This window comes from Cherax quadricarinatus, chromosome 14, assembly GCF_038502225.1.
Source record: "Cherax quadricarinatus isolate ZL_2023a chromosome 14, ASM3850222v1, whole genome shotgun sequence".
Taxonomy (NCBI): domain Eukaryota; kingdom Metazoa; phylum Arthropoda; class Malacostraca; order Decapoda; family Parastacidae; genus Cherax; species Cherax quadricarinatus.
Window position 1 is genome coordinate 7,762,823 of NC_091305.1, and position 20,462 is coordinate 7,783,284.

The window sequence follows — 20,462 nt, forward strand, 5'->3', positions numbered from 1 at the left end:
ACTACGTCCCACCCACTGACATGTACCACCCACTAACACCACGTTCCACCCACTAACACCACAACCCCTCCACTAACACTACGTCCCACCCACTGACATGTCCCACCCACTAACACCACGTTCCACCCACTAACACCACAACCCCTCCATTAACACTACGTCCCACCCACTGACAACATGTCCCACCCACTAACACCACGTTCCACCCACTAACACCACAACCCCTCCACTAACACTACGTCCCACCCACTGACAACATGTCCCAACCACTAACACCACGTTCCATCTACTAACACCACAACCCCTCCACTAACACTACGTCCCACCCACTGACAACATGTCCCACCCACTAACACTACGTTCCACCCACTAACACCACAACCCCTCCACTAACACTACGTCCCACCCACTAACACCACGTTCCACACACTAACACCACAACCCCCTCCACTAACACTACGTCCCACCCACTGACATGTCCCACCCACTAACACCACGTTCCACCCACTAACACTACAACCCCCCTCCACTAACACTACGTCCCACCCACTGACAACATGTCCCAACCACTAACACCACGTTCCACCCACTAACACCACAACCCCTCCACTAACACTACGTCCCACCCACTGTTCCACCCACTAACACCACAACCCCTCCACTAACATGTCCCACCCACTAACACCACGTTCCACCCACTAACACCACAACCCCTCCACTAACACTACGTCCCACCCACTGACAACATGTCCCACCCACAACCCACTGACAACATGTCCCACCCACTAACACCTCGTTCCACCCACTAACTCCACAACCCCTCCACTAACACTACGTCCCACCCACTGACAACATTCCACCCACTAACACCACAACCCCTCCACTAACACTACGTCCCACCCACTGACAACATGTCCCACCCACTAACACCTCGTTCCACCCACTAACACCACAACCCCTCCACTAACACTACGTCCCACCCACTGACAACATGTCCCACCCACTAACACCACGTTCAACCCACTAACACCACAACCCCTCCACTAACACTACGTCCCACCCACTGACAACATGTACCACCCACTAACACCACAACCCCTCCACTAACACTACGTCCCACCCACTGACAATATGTCCCACCCACTAACACTACGTCCCACCCACTGACAACATGTACCACCCACTAACACCACAACCCCTCCACTAACACTACGTCCCACCCACTGACAACATGTCCCACCCACTAACACCACGTTCCACCCACTAACACCACAACCCCCCTCCACTAACACTACGTCCCACCCACTGACAACATGTCCCACCCACTAACATCACGTTCCACCCACTAACACCACAACCCCTCCACTAACACTACGTCCCACCCACTGACAACATGTCCCACCCTCTAACACCACGTTCCACCCACTAACACCACAACCCCTCCAATAACACTACGTCCCACCCACTGACAACATGTACCACCCACTAACACCACAACCCCTCCACTAACACTACGTCCCACCCACTGACAACATGTCCCACCCACTAACACCACGTTCCACCCACTAACACCACAACCCCCCTCCACTAACACTACGTCCCACCCACTGACAACATGTCCCACCCACTAACATCACGTTCCACCCACTAACACCACAACCCCTCCACTAACACTACGTCCCACCCACTGACAACATGTCCCACCGTCTAACACCACGTTCCACCCACTAACACCACAACCCCTCCAATAACACTACGTCCCACCCACTGACACCATGTCTCACCCACTAACACCACGTTCCACCCACTAGCACCACGACACACCCACTAACACTTCGTCCCACCCACTAACACCACGTCCTACCCACAAACACCACTTCCCACCTACCCACCAACACCACGACTCACCCACTTACACCATGTCTTACCTATTAACACTACATTCCACCCACTAACACTACGACCCAACCACTAATACCACGTCCCACCCATTAACACCACATCACCTGAAAGGTGAGTGGGGAGAGCACGTCACCTGGGAGGTGAGTGAGAAGATCACCTATGAGTTGAGTGGGAAGAACTCATCACCTGAGAGGTGAGTGGGAAGGACACATCACCTGAGAACTGAGTGGGGAGAACACATCACCTGAGAAGTGAGTGGGAGAACACATCACCTGAGTGGGAAGAACACATCACCTGAGAAGTGAGTGGGAAGAACACATCACCTGAGAAGTAAGTGGGAAGAACACATCACCTGAGAGGTGAGTGGGAAGAACACATCACCTGAGAGGTGAGTGGGAAGAACACATCATCTGAGAGGTTAGTGGGGAGAACACATCACCTGAGAAGTGAGTGGGAAGAACACATCTCTTGAGAGGTGAGTGGGGAGAACACATCACTTGAGAGGTGAGTGGGAAGAGCCCATCACCTGAGAGGTGAGTGGGAAGAACACATCACCTGAGAAGTGAGTGGGAAGAACACATTACTTGAGAAGAGGGGAGAACACATCACCTGAGAGGTGAGTGGGAAGAACACATCACCTGAGAGGTGAGTGGGAAGAACACATCATCTGAGAGGTGAGTGGGAAGAACACATCACCTGAGAGGTGAGTGGGAAAAACACATCACCTGAGAGATGAGTGGGAAGAACACATCACCTGAGAGGTGAGTGGGAAGAACACATCACCTGAGAGGTGAGTGGGAAGAAAACATCACCTGAGAGGTGAGTGGGAAGAACACATCACCTGAGAGGTGAGTGGGAAGAACACATCACCTGAGAGGGCAGCAACACCTGACACACAATACACCAAACAAGAACCACAATCTTAATATTGTGTCTGGAACAATTCACAAGTAACTTACAATTCAGAGATAAAACATTGTACGACTTTATGTTCGTCCTGGACTATTATTCAACATTGTTCACGACTGACACAAACATGACCTAGAACTTTCCTACACAAATAACCCGCACATAGAAGAGAGGAGCTTACGACGACGTTTTGGTCCGACTTGGATCATTTACAAAGTCACACTGTGACTTTGTCAGACTGAAACGTCGTCGTAAGCTCCTGTCTTCTATATGCGGGTTATTTGAGTAACGTTCCAGCCGTTTTTGTTATTTCTAGAACTTTCCTGTAATAACAGCTGGTCGGTTCCGACTTTCGGCCTGACTGTCTTCCTAGACATAAACACACTATCACAAGGTGCAAAACTGACTGGCGAATGCAACAACAACGACATTATGTGAAACCAGTCCTCGAGTACTGAGCGCCCACGGAGCCCACACCCAGTCCAGCATACAACCCACAGGTCAACTTTACACATTTGCCCCCGACACATCCCAGAGTTTCAGCAGGAGTCATGAGGATCCAACACATCCCAGAGTTTCAGCAGGAGTCATGAGGATCCAACACATCCCAGAGTTTCAACAGGAGTAATGAGGATCCAACACATCCCAGAGTTTCAACATGAGTCATGAGGATCCAACACATCCCAGAGTTTCAACAGGAGTCATGAGGATCCAACACATCCCAGAGTTCCAACATGAGTCATGAGGATCCAACACATCCCAGAGTTCCAACATGAGTCATGAGGATCCAACACATCCCAGAGTTTCAACAGGAGTCATGAGGATCCAACACATCCCAGAGTTTTAACAGGAGTCATGAGGATCCAACACATCCCAGAGTTTCAACATGAGTCATGAGGATCCAACACATCCCAGAGTTTCAACAGGAGTCATGAGGATCCAACACATCCCAGAGTTCCAACATGAGTCATGAGGATCCAACACATCCCAGAGTTCCAACATGAGTCATGAGGATCCAACACATCCCAGAGTTTCAACATGAGTTATGAGGATCCAACACATCCCAGAGTTTCAACATGAGTCATGAGGATCCAACACATCCCAGAGTTCCAACATGAGTCATGAGGATCCAACACATCCCAGAGTTTCAGCAGGAGTCATGAGGATCCAACACATCCCAGAGTTTCAACAGGAGTAATGAGGATCCAACACATCCCAGAGTTTCAACATGAGTCATGAGGATCCAACACATCCCAGAGTTTCAACAGGAGTCATGAGGATCCAACACATCCCAGAGTTCCAACATGAGTCATGAGGATCCAACACATCCCAGAGTTCCAACATGAGTCATGAGGATCCAACACATCCCAGAGTTTCAACAGGAGTCATGATGATCCAACACATCCCAGAGTTTTAACAGGAGTCATGAGGATCCAACACATCCCAGAGTTTCAACATGAGTCATGAGGATCCAACACATCCCAGAGTTTCAACAGGAGTCATGAGGATCCAACACATCCCAGAGTTCCAACATGAGTCATGAGGATCCAACACATCCCAGAGTTCCAACATGAGTCATGAGGATCCAACACATCCCAGAGTTTCAACATGAGTTATGAGGATCCAACACATCCCAGAGTTTCAACATGAGTCATGAGGATCCAACACATCCCAGAGTTCCAACATGAGTCATGAGGATCCAACACATCCTAGAATTTCAACATGAGTTATGAGGATCCAACACATCCCAGAGTTTCAACATGAGTCATGAGGATCCAACACATCCCAGAGTTTCAACAGGAGTCATGAGGATCCAACACATCCCAGAGTTTCAACATGAGTCATGAGGATCCAACACATCCCAGAGTTTCAACAGGAGTCATGAGGATCCAACACATCCTAGAGTTTCAACATGAGTCATGAGGATCCAACACATCGCAGAGTTTCAACAGGAGTCATGAGGATCCAACACATCCTAGAGTTTTAACATGAGTTATGAGGATCCAACACATTCCAGAGTTTCAAGATGAGTCATGAGGATCCAACACATCCTAGAGTTTCAACATGAGTTATGAGGATCCAACACATCCCAGAGTTTCAACAGGAGTCATGAGGATCCAACACATCCTAGAGTTTCAACATGAGTTATGAGGATCCAACACATCCCAGAGTTCCAACATGAGTCATGAGGATCCAACACATCCTAGAGTTTCAACATGAGTTATGAGGATCCAACACATCCCAGAGTTTCAACAGGAGTCATGAGGATCCAACACATCCTAGAGTTTCAACATGAGTTATGAGGATCCAACACATCCCAGAGTTTCAACATGAGTCATGAGGATCCAACACATCCCAGAGTTTCAACAGGAGTCATGAGGATCCAACACATCCCAGAGTTTCAACAGGAGTCATGAGGATCCAACACATCCTAGAGTTTCAACATGAGTTATGAGGATCCAACACATCCTAGAGTTTCAATATGAGCTATGAGGATCCAACACATCCTAGAGTTTCAACATGAGCTATGAGGATCCAACACATCCCAGAGTTCCAACATGAGCTATGAGGATCCAACACATCCTAGAGTTTCAACATGAGTCATGAGGATAAGTATTAAGACATGAAACTTGTGTGGTTGAAAGAGCGAAGGGTTAAGAGATATTTGACCACGATGATGTATAACATCTAAGTGTTCTTCCTGCCGTATCTCTCCTCCAGTACCCCATCAAGACCTGGTATTGTTCTTCCTAATACACCTGTATACACTAATACACTTGGGTGTTGCTGCGTCAGTCTGGTATAAACAAGTGTTCATGGACACAGTGTCGACTAAAACTCAAAGGTCGAAAGAAAAGTCTGGAATTTGGCACAACGAACAATAGTGTTAGTGTGAGCGAGAGGGGTAACACGAACTGCGTATGAGCAGTGGTATTAAAGAGAGAGTGGAAGGGAAGAATGGAAGGGGAGAGGGGAAGGGAAGGAAATAGGGAAAAGGAGGGGGAAGTAAAGGCAGGAAAAGACAGTTTGACATGACAAAAAGAAATCACTTCCTCCCCTCGGCTTACTAATTATTTTTCTTGCTTACGGTTAACAAATAAACATCAGAATAAATTTTTTTCTTGAATTAAATGACCTTACTATCCTCATAAAATTAACTGGGCAGATGAAGTAAATAAATAAATAAATCATTAATATCTGCAGATACTGACCAACCCACCCAGGGTGGACACTGCTGCCTCGCCACCATCACATGACAACGAAAAAACCGAGCCAAAAGTAGTAATGGTGGACGTAGAGGGTTGTGATAGTAATACCACTGGTAATAATCACAGGTAGAACCACAGGTACACACAGCTGTGTGAGTGGCAGTAATCACAGGTAGAACCACAGGTACACACAGCTGTGTGAGTGGCAGTAATCACAGGTAGAACCACAGGTACACACAGCTGCGTGAGTGGTAGTAATCACAGGTAGAACCACAGGTACACACAGCTGTGTGAGTGGTAGTAATCACAGGTAGAACCACAGGTACACACAGCTGTGTGAGTGGTAGTAATCACAGGTAGAACCACAGGTACACACAGCTGTGTGAGTGGTAGTAATCACAGGTAGAACCACAGGTACACACAGCTGCGTGAGTGGTAGTAATCACAGGTAGAACCACAGGTACACACAGCTGTGTGAGTGGTAGTAATCACAGGTAGAACCACAGGTACACACAGCTGTGTGAGTGGTAGTAATCACAGGTAGAACCACAGGTACACACAGCTGTGTGAGTGGCAGTAATCACAGGTAGAACCACAGGTACACACAGCTCTGTGCGTGGTAGTAATCACAGGTAGAATCACAGGTACACACAGCTGTGTGAGTGGCAGTAATCACAGGTAGAACCACAGGTACACACAGCTGTGTGAGTGGTAGTAATCACAGGTAGAATCACAGGTACACACAGCTGTGTGAGTGGCAGTAATCACAGGTAGAATCACAGGTACACACAGCTGTGTGAGTGGCAGTAATCACAGGTAGAACCACAGGTACACACAACTGTGTGAGTGGCAGTAATCACAGGTAGAATCACAGGTACACACAGCTGTGTGAGTGGCAGTAATCACAGGTAGAACCACAGGTACACACAGCTCTGTGCGTGGTAGTAATCACAGGTAGAAACACAGGTACACACAACTGTGTGAGTGGCAGTAATCACAGGTAGAACCACAGGTACACACAGCTCTGTGAGTGGCAGTAATCACAGGTAGAACCACAGGTACACACAGCTGTGTGAGTGGCAGTAATCACAGGTAGAACCACAGGTACACACAACTGTGTGAGTGGCAGTAATCACAGGTAGAACCACAGGTACACACAGCTGTGTGAGTGGTAGTAATCACAGGTAGAACCACAGGTACACACAGCTGTGTGAGTGGTAGTAATCACAGGTAGAACCACAGGTACACACAACTGTGTGAGTGGTAGTAATCACAGGTAGAACCACAGGTACACACAGCTGTGTGAGTGGTAGTAATCACAGGTAGAACCACAGGTACACACAGCTGTGTGAGTGGTAGTAATCACAGGTAGAACCACAGGTACACACAGCTGTGTGAGTGGCAGTAATCACAGGTAGAACCACAGGTACACACAGCTGTGTGAGTGGTAGTAATCACAGGTAGAACCACAGGTACACACAGCTGTGTGAGTGGTAGTAATCACAGGTAGAACCACAGGTACACACAACTGTGTGAGTGGTAGTAATCACAGGTAGAACCACAGGTACACACAGCTGTGTGAGTGGCAGTAATCACAGGTAGAACCACAGGTACACACAGCTGTGTGAGTGGCAGTAATCACAGGTAGAACCACAGGTACACACAACTGTGTGAGTGGCAATAATCACAGGTAGAACCACAGGTACACACAGCTGTGTGAGTGGCAGTAATCACAGGTAGAACCACAGGTACACACAGCTGTGTGAGTGGCAGTAATCACAGGTAGAACCACAGGTACACACAGCTGTGTGAGTGGCAGTAATCACAGGTAGAACCACAGGTACACACAACTGTGTGAGTGGCAGTAATCACAGGTAGAACCACAGGTACACACAGCTGTGTGAGTGGCAGTAATCACAGGTAGAACCACAGGTACACACAACTGTGTGAGTGGCAGTAATCACAGGTAGAACCACAGGTACACACAGCTCTGTGAGTGGCAGTAATCACAGGTAGAACCACAGGTACACACAACTGTGTGAGTGGTAGTAATCACAGGTAGAACCACAGGTACACACAACTGTGTGAGTGGTAGTAATCACAGGTAGAACCACAGGTACACACAACTGTGTGAGTGGTACTAATCACAGGTAGAACCACAGGTACACACAGCTGTGTGAGTGGTAGTAATCACAGGTAGAACCACAGGAACACACAGCTGTGTGAGTGGCAGTAATCACAGGTAGAACCACAGGTACACACAGCTGTGTGAGTGGTAGTAATCACAGGTAGAACCACAGGTACACACAGCTGTGTGAATGGCAGTAATCACAGGTAGAACCACAGGTACACACAGCTGTGTGAGTGGTAGTAATCACAGGTAGAACCACAGGTACACACAGCTGTGTGAGTGGTAGTAATCACAGGTAGAACCACAGGTACACACAGCTGTGTGAGTGGTAGTAATCACAGGTAGAACCACAGGTACACACAGCTGTGTGAGTGGTAGTAATCACAGGTAGAACCACAGGTACACACAGCTGTGTGAGTGGTAGTAATCACAGGTAGAACCACAGGTACACACAGCTGTGTGAGTGGCAGTAATCACAGGTAGAACCACAGGTACACACAGCTGTGTGAGTGGCAGTAATCACAGGTAGAACCACAGGTACACACAGCTGTGTGAGTGGTAGTAATCACAGGTAGAACCACAGGTACACACAACTGTGTGAGTGGTAGTAATCACAGGTAGAACCACAGGTACACACAGCTGTGTGAGTGGTAGTAATCACAGGTAGAACCACAGGTACACACAACTGTGTGAGTGGTAGTAATCACAGGTAGAACCACAGGTACACACAGCTGTGTGAGTGGTAGTAATCACAGGTAGAACCACAGGTACACACAACTGTGTGAGTGGTAGTAATCACAGGTAGAACCACAGGTACACACAGTAATCACACTGTGTGAGTGGTAGTAATCACAGGTAGAACCACAGGTACACACAACTGTGTGAGTGGTAGTAATCACAGGTAGAACCACAGGTACACACAGCTGTGTGAGTGGTAGTAATCACAGGTAGAACCACAGGTACACACAGCTGTGTGAGTGGTAGTAATCACAGGTAGAACCACAGGTACACACAGCTGTGTGAGTGGTAGTAATCACAGGTAGAACCACAGGTACACACAGCTGTGTGAGTGGCAGTAATCACAGGTAGAACCACAGGTACACACAGCTGTGTGAGTGGCAGTAATCACAGGTAGAACCACAGGTACACACAGCTGTGTGAGTGGCAGTAATCACAGGTAGAACCACAGGTACACACAGCTGTGTGAGTGGCAGTAATCACAGGTAGAACCACAGGTACACACAGCTGTGTGAGTGGCAGTAATCACAGGTAGAACCACAGGTGCACACAGCTGTGTGAGTGGTAGTGGCGAGGTAACAAGTGTTACATCCACTTCCACTTCTCCGTAAATACCATGATATTTCTCCAATATAGTAAATTATATTTTTTCTTTCTATTCATGCCGACAGTGGAGTTGGGAGAGAGTCTTCTGCTTTTCTATACTTCACACACACACACATAAATAATACACGAAGTTGTCAGCAGTTAGCCTCGGTGTGGACTGCTGAGTCCTCTGATGTCTGTCTCTCCCACGTACCACTGTGTACTATATCACCAATGGTCACATATGAGAGTCCAGACACTATCACTACACCATCAGTAGTCACAGGTTAGAGACGAGACACTGTCACTACACCATCAGTAGTCACAGGTTAGAGACGAGACACTGTCACTACACCATCAGTAGTCACAGGTTAGAGACGAGACACTGTCACTACACCATCAGTAGTCACAGGTTAGAGACGAGACACTGTCACTACACCATCAGTAGTCACAGGTTAGAGACGAGACACTGCCACTACACCATCAGTAGTCACAGGTTAAAGACGAGACACTGCCACTACACCATCAGTAGTCACAGGTTAGAGATGAGACACTGTCACTACACCATCAGTAGTCACAGGTTAGAGATGAGACACTGTCACTACACCATCAGTAGTCACAGGTTAGAGACGAGACACTGCAACTACACCATCAGTAGTCACAGGTTAGAGACGAGACACTGCCACTACACCATCAGTAGTCACAGGTTAGAGACGAGACACTGCCACTACACCATCAGTAGTCACAGGTTAGAGACGATACACTGCCACTACACCATCAGTAGTCACAGGTTAGAGACGAGACACTGTCACTACACCATCAATAAAACAACATAAACGAGATCAAAGCAACATAAACACATCACAATAAACCAGCACATTAATTTTCCGTTCATTCTTGCAACACATTTATTTTCGTTATTCTGGACAAAACTAAATTATATGCAAATCAGTAGAATGAAATATTGACTGAGGCTGGAAAAACAAAACTACAGCTGAGGTTGTCAATGGAAATATAATGGCCGACGTACTACGAGGTAACATTAATAAATAATTAATACTTGAGTTGAGAGCTTTGTTGGGTTTTCCGGATGTGTTTCAAGAGTGTGTTGTGTTTCAAGAGTGTGTTGTGTTTCAAGAGTGTGTTGTGTTTCAAGAGTGTGTTGTGTTTCAAGAGTGTGTTGTGTTTCAAGAGTGTGTTGTGTTTCAAGAGTGTGTTGTGTTTCAAGAGTGTGTTGTGTTTCAAGAGTGTGTTGTGTTTCAAGAGTGTGTTGTGTTTCAAGAGTGTGTTGTGTTTCAAGAGTGTGTTGTGTTTCAAGAGTGTGTTGTGTTTCAAGTGTGTTGTTTCAAGAGTGTGTTGTGCTTCAAGAATGTGTTGTTTCAAGAGTGTGTTGTGTTTCAAGAGTGTGTTGTGTTTCAAGAGTGTGTTGTGTTTCAAGAGTAAGTTGTGTTTCAAGAGTGTGTTGTGTTTCAAGAGTGTGTTGTGTTTCAAGAGTGTGTTGTGTTTCAAGAGTGTGTTGTGTTTCAAGAGTGTGTTGTGTTTCAAGAGTGTGTTGTGTTTCAAGAGTGTGTTGTGTTTCAAGAGTGTGTTGTGTTTCAAGAGTGTTGTGTTTCAAGAGTGTGTTGTGTTTCAAGAGTATGTTGTTTCAAGGGTGTGTTGTGTTTCAAGAGTGTGTTGTGTTTCAAGAGTGTGTTGTGTTTCAAGAGTGTGTTGTTTCAAGAGTGTGTTGTGTTTCAAGAGTGTGTTGTGTTTCAAGAGTGTGTTGTGTTTCAAGAGTGTGTTGTGTTTCAAGAGTGTGTTGTGTTTCAAGAGTGTGTTGTGTTTCAAGAGTGTGTTGTGTTTCAAGAGTGTTGTGTTTCAAGAGTGTGTTGTGTTTCAAGAGTGTGTTGTTTCAAGGGTGTGTTGTGTTTCAAGAGTGTGTTGTGTTTCAAGAGTGTGTTGTGTTTCAAGAGTGTGTTGTTTCAAGGGTGTGTTGTGTTTCAAGAGTGTGTTGTGTTTCAAGAGTGTGTTGTGTTTCAAGAGTGTGTTGTTTCAAGGGTGTGTTGTGTTTCAAGAGTGTGTTGTGTTTCAAGAGTGTGTTGTTTCAAGAGTGTGTTGTGTTTCAAGAGTGTGTTGTGTTTCAAGAGTGTGTTGTGTTTCAAGGGTGTGATGTTTCAAGAGTGTGTTGTGTTTCAAGAGTGTGTTGTGTTTCAAGAGTGTGTTGTGTTTCAAGGGTGTGTTGTGTTTCAAGAGTGTGTTGTGTTTCAAGAGTGTGTTGTGTTTCAAGAGTGTGTTGTGTTTCAAGAGTGTGTTGTGTTTCAAGAGTGTGTTGTGTTTCAAGGGTGTGATGTTTCAAGAGTGTGTTGTGTTTCAAGAGTGTGTTGTGTTTCAAGAGTGTGTTGTGTTTCAAGGGTGTGATGTTTCAAGAGTGTGTTGTGTTTCAAGGGTGTGTTGTGTTTCAAGGGTGTGATGTTTCAAGAGTGTGTTGTGTTTCAAGGGTGTGATGTTTCAAGAGTGTGTTGTGTTTCAAGGGTGTGATGTTTCAAGAGTGTGTTGTGTTTCAAGGGTGTGTTGTGTTTCAAGAGTGTGTTGTGTTTCAAGAGTGTGTTGTGTTTCAAGAGTGTGTTGTGTTTCAAGAGTGTGTTGTGTTTCAAGAGTGTGTTGTGTTTCAAGAGTGTGTTGTGTTTCAAGGGTGTGATGTTTCAAGAGTGTGTTGTGTTTCAAGAGTGTGTTGTGTTTCAAGAGTGTGTTGTGTTTCAAGGGTGTGATGTTTCAAGAGTGTGTTGTGTTTCAAGAGTGTGTTGTGTTTCAAGAGTGTGTTGTGTTTCAAGGGTGTGATGTTTCAAGAGTGTGTTGTGTTTCAAGAGTGTGTTGTGTTTCAAGAGTGTGTTGTGTTTCAAGAGTGTGATGTTTCAAGAGTGTGTTGTGTTTCAAGAGTGTGTTGTGTTTCAAGAGTGTGTTGTGTTTCAAGAGTGTGTTGTGTTTCAAGAGTGTGTTGTGTTTCAAGAGTGTGTTGTGTTTCAAGAGTGTGATGTTTCAAGAGTGTGTTTTGTTTCAAGAGTGTGTTGTTTCAAGAGTGTGATGTTTCAAGAGTGTGTTGTGTTTCAAGAGTGTGTTGTTTCAAGGGTGTGTTGTGTTTCAAGAGTGTGTTGTGTTTCAAGAGTGTGTTGTTTCAAGGGTGTGTTGTGTTTCAAGAGTGTGTTGTGTTTCAAGAGTGTGTTGTGTTTCAAGAGTGTGTTGTTTCAAGAGTGTGTTGTGTTTCAAGAGTGTGTTGTGTTTCAAGAGTGTGTTGTTTCAAGGGTGTGTTGTGTTTCAAGAGTGTGTTGTGTTTCAAGGGTGTGCTGTGTTTCAAGAGTGTGTTGTGTTTCAAGAGTGTGTTGTGTTTCAAGAGTGTGTTGTTTCAAGGGTGTGTTGTGTCTCAAGAGTGTGTTGTGTTTCATGAGTGTGTTGTGTTTCAAGAGTGTGTTGTTTCAAGGGTGTGTTGTGTCTCAAGAGTGTGTTGTGTTTCAAGAGTGTGTTGTTTCAAGGGTGTGCTGTGTTTCAAGAGTGTGTTGTGTTTCAAGAGTGTGTTGTGTTTCAAGAGTGTGTTGTTTCAAGGGTGTGTTGTGTCTCAAGAGTGTGTTGTGTTTCATGAGTGTGTTGTGTTTCAAGAGTGTGTTGTTTCAAGGGTGTGTTGTGTCTCAAGAGTGTGTTGTGTTTCAAGAGTGTGTTGTTTCAAGGGTGTGTTGTGTTTCAAGAGTGTGTTGTGTTTCAAGAGTGTGTTGTTTCAAGAGTGTGTTGTGTTTCAAGAGTGTGTTATGTTTCAAGAGTGTGTTGTTTCAAGGGTGTGTTGTGTTTCAAGAGTGTATTGCGTTTCAAGAGTGTGTTGTGTTTCAAGAGTGTGTTGTTTCAAGGGTGTGTTGTGTTTCAAGAGTGTGTTGTGTTTCAAGAGCGTGTTGTGTTTCAAGGGTGTGCTGTGTTTCAAGAGTGTGTTGTGTTTCAAGAGTGTGTTGTGTTTCAAGAGTGTGTTGTTTCAAGGGTGTGTTGTGTTTCAAGACTGTGTTGTGTTTCAAGAGTGTGTTTTTTCAAGGGTGTGTTGTGTTTCAAGAGTGTGTTGTGTTTCAAGAGTGTGTTGTTTCAAGGGTGTGTTGTGTTTCAAGAGTGTGTTGTGTTTCAAGGGTGTGTTGTGTTTCAAGAGTGTGTTGTGTTTCAAGAGTGTGTTGTGTTTCAAGAGCGTGTTGTGCTTCAAGAGCGTGTTGTGTTTCAAGAGTGTGTTGTTTCAAGGGTGTGTTGTGTTTCAAGAGTGTGTTGTGTTTCAAGGGTGTTTTGTGTTTCAAGAGTGTGTTGTGTTTCAAGAGTGTGTTGTGTTTCAAGAGCGTGTTGTGCTTCAAGAGTGTGTTGTGTTTCAAAGGTGTGTTGTGTTTCAAGAGTGTGTTGTGTTTCAAGAGCGTGTTGTGCTTCAAGAGTTTGTTGTGTTTCAAGAGTGTGTTGTTTCAAGGGTGTGTTGTGTTTCAAGAGTGTGTTGTGTTTCAAGAGTGTGTTGTGTTTCAAGAGTGTGGTGTGTTTCAAGAGTGTGTTGTGTTTCAAGAGTGTTGTGTTTCAAGAGCGTGTTGTCTTTCAAGGGTGTGTTGTGTTTCAAGGGTGTGTTGTGTTTCAAGAGTTTGTTGTGTTTCAAGAGTGTGTTGTGTTTCAAGAGTGGGTTGTGTTTCAAGGGTGTGTTGTGTTTCAAGAGTGTGTTGTGTTTCAAGTGTGTGTTGTTTCAAGGATGTGTTGTGTTTCAAGAGTGTGTTGTGTTTCAAGAGTGTGTTGTTTCAAGGTTGTGTTGTGTTTCAAGAGTGTGTTGTGTTTCAACGGTGTGTTGTGTTTCAAGAGTGTGTTGTGTTTCAAGAGTGTTGTGTTTCAATGGTGTGTTGTGTTTCAAGGGTGTGTTGTGTTTCAAGAGTGTGTTGTGTTTCAAGAGCTTGTTGTGTTTCAAGGGTGTGTTGTGTTTCAAGAGTTTGTTGTGTTTCAAGAGTGTGTTGTTTCAAGAGTGTGTTGTGTTTCAAGAGTGTGTTGTTTCAAGAGTGTGTTGTTTCAAGGGTGTGCTGTGTTTCAATAGTGTGTTGTGTTTCAAGAGTGTGTTGTGTTTCAAGAGTGTGTTGTTTCAAGAGTGTGTTGTGTTTCAAGGGTGTGTTGTGTTTCAAGAGTGTGTTGTGTTTCAAGAGTGTGTTGTTTCAAGGGAGTGTTGTGTTTCAAGAGTGTGTTGTGTTTCAAGGGTGTGTTGTGTTTCAAGAGTGTGTTGTGTTTGAAGAGTGTATTATGTTTCAAGAGTGTATTGTTTCAAGAGTGTTGTGTTTTAAGAGTGTGTTGTGTTTCAAGGGTGTGTTGTGTTTCAAGGGTGTGTTGTGTTTCAAGAGTGTGTTGTGTTTCAAGGGTGTGTTGTGTTTCAAGAGTGTGTTGTGTTTCAAGGGTGTGTTGTGCTTCAAGAGTGTGTTGTTTTAAGAGTGTGTTGTGTTTCAAGAGTGTGTTGTGTTTCAAGAGTGTGTTGTTTTTCAAGGGTGTTGTGTTTCAAGAGTGTGTTGTTTCAAGAGTGTGTTGTGTTTCACGGGTATGTTGTGTTTCAAGGGTGTGTTGTGTTTCAGGAGTGTGTTGTTTCAAGAGTGTGTTTTGTTTCAAGAGTGTGTTGTGTTTCAAGGGTGTGTTGTGTTTCAAGAGCGTGTTGTGTTTCAAGAGTGTGTTGTGTTTCAAGAGTGTGTTGTGTTTCAAGAGTGTGTTGTGTTTCAAGGGTGTGTTGTGTTTCAAGAGTGTGTTGTTTCAAGAGTGTGTTGTGTTTCAAGAGTGTGTTGTGTTTCAAGGGTGTGTTGTGTTTCAAGAGTGTGTTGTGTTTCAAGGGTGTGTTGTGTTTCAAGAGTGTGTTGTGTTTCAAGAGTATGTTGTGTTTCAAGAGTATGTTGTGTTTCAAGAGTGTGTTGTGTTTCAAAAGTGTGTTGTGTTTCAAGAGTGTGTTGTGTTTCAAGAGTGTGTTGTTTCAAGAGTGTGTTGTGTTTCAAGAGTATGTTGTGTTTCAAGGGTGTGTTGTGTTTCAAGAGTGTGTTGTTTCAAGGGTGTGTTGTGTTTCAAGAGTGTGTTGTGTTTCAAGAGTATGTTGTGTTTCAAGAGTATGTTGTGTTTCAAGAGTGTGTTGTGTTTCAAGAGTGTGTTGTGTTTCAAGAGTGTGTTGTGTTTCAAAAGCATGTTGTGTTTCAAGAGTGTGTTGTGTTTCAAAAGCATGTTGTGTTTCAAGAGTGTGTTGTGTTTCAAGAGTGTGTTGTGTTTCAAGAGTGTGTTGTGTTTCAAGAGTGTGTTGTGTTTCAAGAGTGTGTTGTGTTTCAAAAGCATGTTGTGTTTCAAAAGTGTGTTGTGTTTCAAGAGTGTGTTGTGTTTCAAGAGTGTGTTGTGTTTCAAGAGTGTGTTGTGTTTCAAGAGTGTGTTGTGTTTCAAGAGTGTGTTGTGTTTCAAGGGTGTGTTGTGTTTCAAGAGTGTGTTGTGTTTCAAGAGTGTGTTGTGTTTCAAGAGTGTGTTGTGTTTCAAGAGTGTGTTGTGTTTCAAGAGTGTGTTGTGTTTCAAGAGTGTGTTGTGTTTCAAGTGTGTGTTGTTTCAAGAGTGTGTTGTGTTTCAAGAGTGTGTTGTGTTTCAAGTGTGTGTTGTTTCAAGAGTGTGTTGTGTTTCAAGGGTGTGCTGTGTTTCAAGTGTGTGTTGTGTTTCAAGAGTGTGTTGTTTCAAGGGTGTGTTGTGTTTCAATAGTGTGTTGTGTTTCAAGAGTGTGTTGTTTCAAGGGTGTGTTGTGTTTCAAGAGTGTGTTGTGTTTCAAGAGTGTGTTGTGTTTCAAGGGTGTGTTGTGTTTCAAGAGTGTGTTGTTTCAAGAGTTTGTTGTGTTTCAAGAGTGTGTTTTGTTTCAAGAGTGTGTTGTGTTTCAAGAGTGTGTTGTTTCAAGAGTGTGTTGTGTTTCAAGAGTGTGTTGTGTTTCAAGAGTGTGTTGTGTTTCAAGAGTGTGTTATGTTTCAAGAGTGTGTTGTGTTTCAAGAGTGTGTTGTTTCAAGAGTTTGTTGTGTTTCAAGAGTGTGTTGTGTTTCAAGAGTGTGTTGTGTTTCAAGAGTGTGTTATGTTTCAAGAGTGTGTTGTGTTTCAAGAGTGTGTTGTTTCAAGAGTTTGTTGTGTTTCAAGAGTGTGTTGTGTTTCAAGAGTGTGTTGTGTTTCAAGAGTGTGTTGTGTTTCAAGAGTGTGTTGTGTTTCAAGAGTGTGTTGTGTTTGAAGAGTGTGTTATGTTTCAAGAGTGTGTTGTGTTTGAAGAGTGTGTTATGTTTGACGAGTGTGTTATGTTTCAAGAGTGTATTGTGTTTCAAGAGTGTGTTGTGTCCGACACAGTCTTACATGTAACTGTGTCTGGTCGAGGACATGTGACGTTACTATTAAATATTATTGATTTTGAACAGAGAGAAAGAGAGAGAGAGAGTGGGGAAAGAGGGAGGGGGGAGAGAGAGAGAGAGAGAGAGAGAGAGAGAGAGAGAGAGAGAGAGAGAGAGAGAGAGAGAGAGAGAGAGAGAGAGAGAGAGAGAGAGAGAGAGAGAGAGAGAGAGAGAGAGAGAGAGAGAGAGAGAGAGAGAGAGAGAGTAGTTCCAAAACCTTTAACACGGACACTTCTATACATTGAGAAATCAACGTTTCCTGGGCTCTTCTATCTTTACCTATCCTTCTTCCAGGAAGAAGGATAGGTAAGGATGAAATGTAGAGGAAGTGTAGGTGTGGGAGGGGGAGAGGGAGGGGTAAGAAAAGTGGCCCACCCACTTTGGAGTATATTAATAAGGTGTGTGTGTGTGTGTGTGTGTGTGTGTGTGTGTTGTGTCATGCATAAATAATCAGACAACTGTGTATACCACACCACCCATCAGACACACACTTGTATGCAAGATGTATACATACATGACAGTGAATTGGTGGTAAGTACTTTTTGTAACAGCCATTTTTTTATTTTATAACGAAGCGCAGGAAGCAAGATGTTTGTGCTAGTTGTAAGGCGCTTGTTGGAGTTGGTGGTCAGTTGATCTGATTCTGAGGAGGTGTCCTGCCAGAGGTGGTTTTCAGTTGCTACTTGGTTAGATGTTAGGTATCAACAGTAAGGGTGGCTTTATCTATCTTTAAACATAAGTTGGCTCTGGTGGTACAAGTTGGCTCTGGTGGTACAAGTTGGCTCTGGTGGTACAAGTTGGCTCTGGTGGTACAAGTTGGCTCTGGTGGTACAAGTTGGCTCTGGTGGTACAAGTTGGCTCTGGTGGTACAAGTTGGCTCTGGTGGTACCCATTTTTCTACATCTTCAGGCAGACCATTCAGAATCTTTGGTCTTAGGAATTCCTCCCTGTGTATGAAACATCGAAGACTTCGCTGGAGGGACTTCCTGTGTGTTTTATCGGGAGGTGTATTGATTATGTAGTCACTGGTGTTAGTTGGCTGGGGTGGGTTTTCTCTGTCTGGTATATAAGGGTTCTTGCATGTCACATAGTTGCGGCTTCTTTAGTTTGTTCAGTATGACATTTATTGCGTCGATCTCCTGTTTGAAGTGCAGATCTTCCATTCTGATTCTGTCCCTCCGTCTGGTGTCTGTGATAAAGTTGAGAGCCTTGTTTTGGACTCTGTAGCTGTAACATGTTGAATTTTGTTGTTAGCTACATGGGCACACGTGGATATTCAATATCCATGTGTGCCCATGGATATTATTAATGGTTTTAGTAAGGAAGAGGAGGGGGGGGGGTTAGCTTCGCAAGTTGATGTGTCAATTAATGGTAGTAGTTGGAAGTCTGCCAGATTGTCATCTCTCCACTGGTTGACTCCTGGTAGTGGTCATTGTTGAATCTTCTGCTAGCATTGTCTGAGAGAATTTTCTCCTTCACTTCACCCATCAGATTGGCTGGGTCTTGCTGGTCATCAAGGTTGATAGCCTCCTCATCGTCTTCGTTGGTGAAGGAGTGTACTGTGTAGGTGTGGGTTTTGTCCCCAGGAGCTGCCGAATCTTAATCCAGAACTGTTCAGGTCGTTGTTAGTATTGGTTAGCCAGCAGGACAAGATATTTCCATATTTCGCTTTTGTACTGGGTAATTAGATTAAGTCCCGCCTCATCCCCTGCAGTATTGCAAGTGTGGGCTGTCCCATCTGGTAGTGCCTACCACATTCTGCTTGGTAATTTTTCATTCTATACCTAATTTCCCTGGTTGATTTGTACTGCTGGTATATCTTGGATGATGTTAGTTCGCAGCATTCTCGGGTAGCATCTGAGATTCAACTATGAAGGAAGATGATTGCCTCGTCTATTGCAGTTGAGGGCTGGTTCTCAAGCAATACAGTATGGTCAATGCCTAGGTAGTCTCTGAAGGGGTCAAAGCCAGATGCGTCGTGGCATATTTTGAAATTTTCTTATTATGTACTAATTGTGTTTGTATAGGTTTATGTGTGAAGTGCTAGGTCAGTTGAACTCCACCAATACTCTCAGGTCCCCGCAGGTGAGTGCTGGTCCAGCACCAGATTTACAAGAGGAGATATACAGCATCAGAGCACAATGAAGCATAAGCTGTGTCCAAGATTACACCCATCATAGCCTTCCCTACCCCGGTCAGGAAGGGAGGGCTGGGGAGCCCTTCCCTTCGCTTCCCACGTGAGGGAGGGAGGGCAAGGAAGCCCTGCCAGTGGCGGCACTGGTCTGAGTGTTCAAGTCATTTCAACTGACGTATTCAAGACCTGAGAGATAAAGAGACATGGGAGTGGTGAGAGAATTGTTCAGTAGTGAACCTATCGATACGACGCTCAACTTGACTGTCTTTAGGAACTTCAGCATTAATGTAAATAATAAAGGCAGCATTGCAGGGTACGAAGGTAAGATAGTTGTCTTAAGAGTGACAGTGAGAGGGTGGGATTTGCTGCTATTTTAAACCAGCCAGGTAGCAGATACTACAATACAGAGCTCTATTAGAATTAATAACCTTACAAACTGAACTGTTGGTCACAGTTGTTGGTCTTAATCTTGTGGAAACTACGACCTCACACAGTTTAATTGTAACTAACTCTCTTTCCTCATTATTTACTGTAAATAACCTGAGACCTGAATGTAGCATACTTGTGTATGAAGCTACACACAGATGTACACAAATTATTAAGAGAGAAAGAATACAGTTAAGTTTGTATGGATTCCCTCTTACAAAAGTCTCCAGGAACATAATAATAAGACTAGACTGTAAGTATCTCTGGCAGTACAGTTTGTACAGTGATGTTGTTACTGCTAGACTTAAACTAGACTATAAGTATCTCTGGCAGTATGTACAGTGATGTCAGTGATATCAAATACAAAGTGTGTGGACAGAGATAAAGTCATACACTGGAATATTATATCTTAGTGTTCAACCATCCAATCTTTCACAGACACTTCCTGGCAAACCTCACAGTATATAACAAAACACTTCATTGTTAATGGTAAAATATCTAAAATCTTCAGACTGTATCTATATTTTAACGTCGACTACATGAATGAACTAATCTGTCATGAGACTGTAACCTACAGCAATAATGAAGAATGTTTTAGTGGTAATAAGATACTTAATTTAGTTACACACTGAGTGGTGACGGTAGTCACACTGAGTGGTGACGGTAGTCACGCACACTGACTAGTGACGGTTGTCACACTGAGTGGTGACGGTAGTCACGCACACTGACTAGTGACGGTTGTCACACTGAGTGGTGACGGTAGTCACGCACACTGACTAGTGACGGTTGTCACACTGAGTGGTGACGGTAGTCACGCACACTGACTAATGACGGTTGTCACACTGAGTGGTGACGGTAGTCACACACACATACACACACTGAGTGTTGACGGTAGTCAGTGTGACCAGTGAAACAATTAAGACGAACAAGACCGCTGTGGTCTAACAAGACACATCAGCTGGCGAAGATAGGAAATTCGACAAGGCAAGAAGATAATATACACGCCACCAATAAGATGGTCTATAATAATAATGGGAGAGGAGATT

General features: G+C 44.3%; 1 protein-coding gene and 1 long non-coding RNA gene across 3 annotated transcripts in view; one reads left to right on the top strand and one right to left on the bottom strand.

Moving 5' to 3' along the window:
* The window catches only part of sei (seizure), a 668,222-nt gene that overhangs the window by 529,244 nt on the left and 118,516 nt on the right, over window positions 1–20,462 (bottom strand). The window lies entirely within an intron of this gene.
* The window catches only part of LOC138852677 (uncharacterized), a 102,304-nt gene that overhangs the window by 4,821 nt on the left and 77,021 nt on the right, over window positions 1–20,462 (top strand). The window lies entirely within an intron of this gene.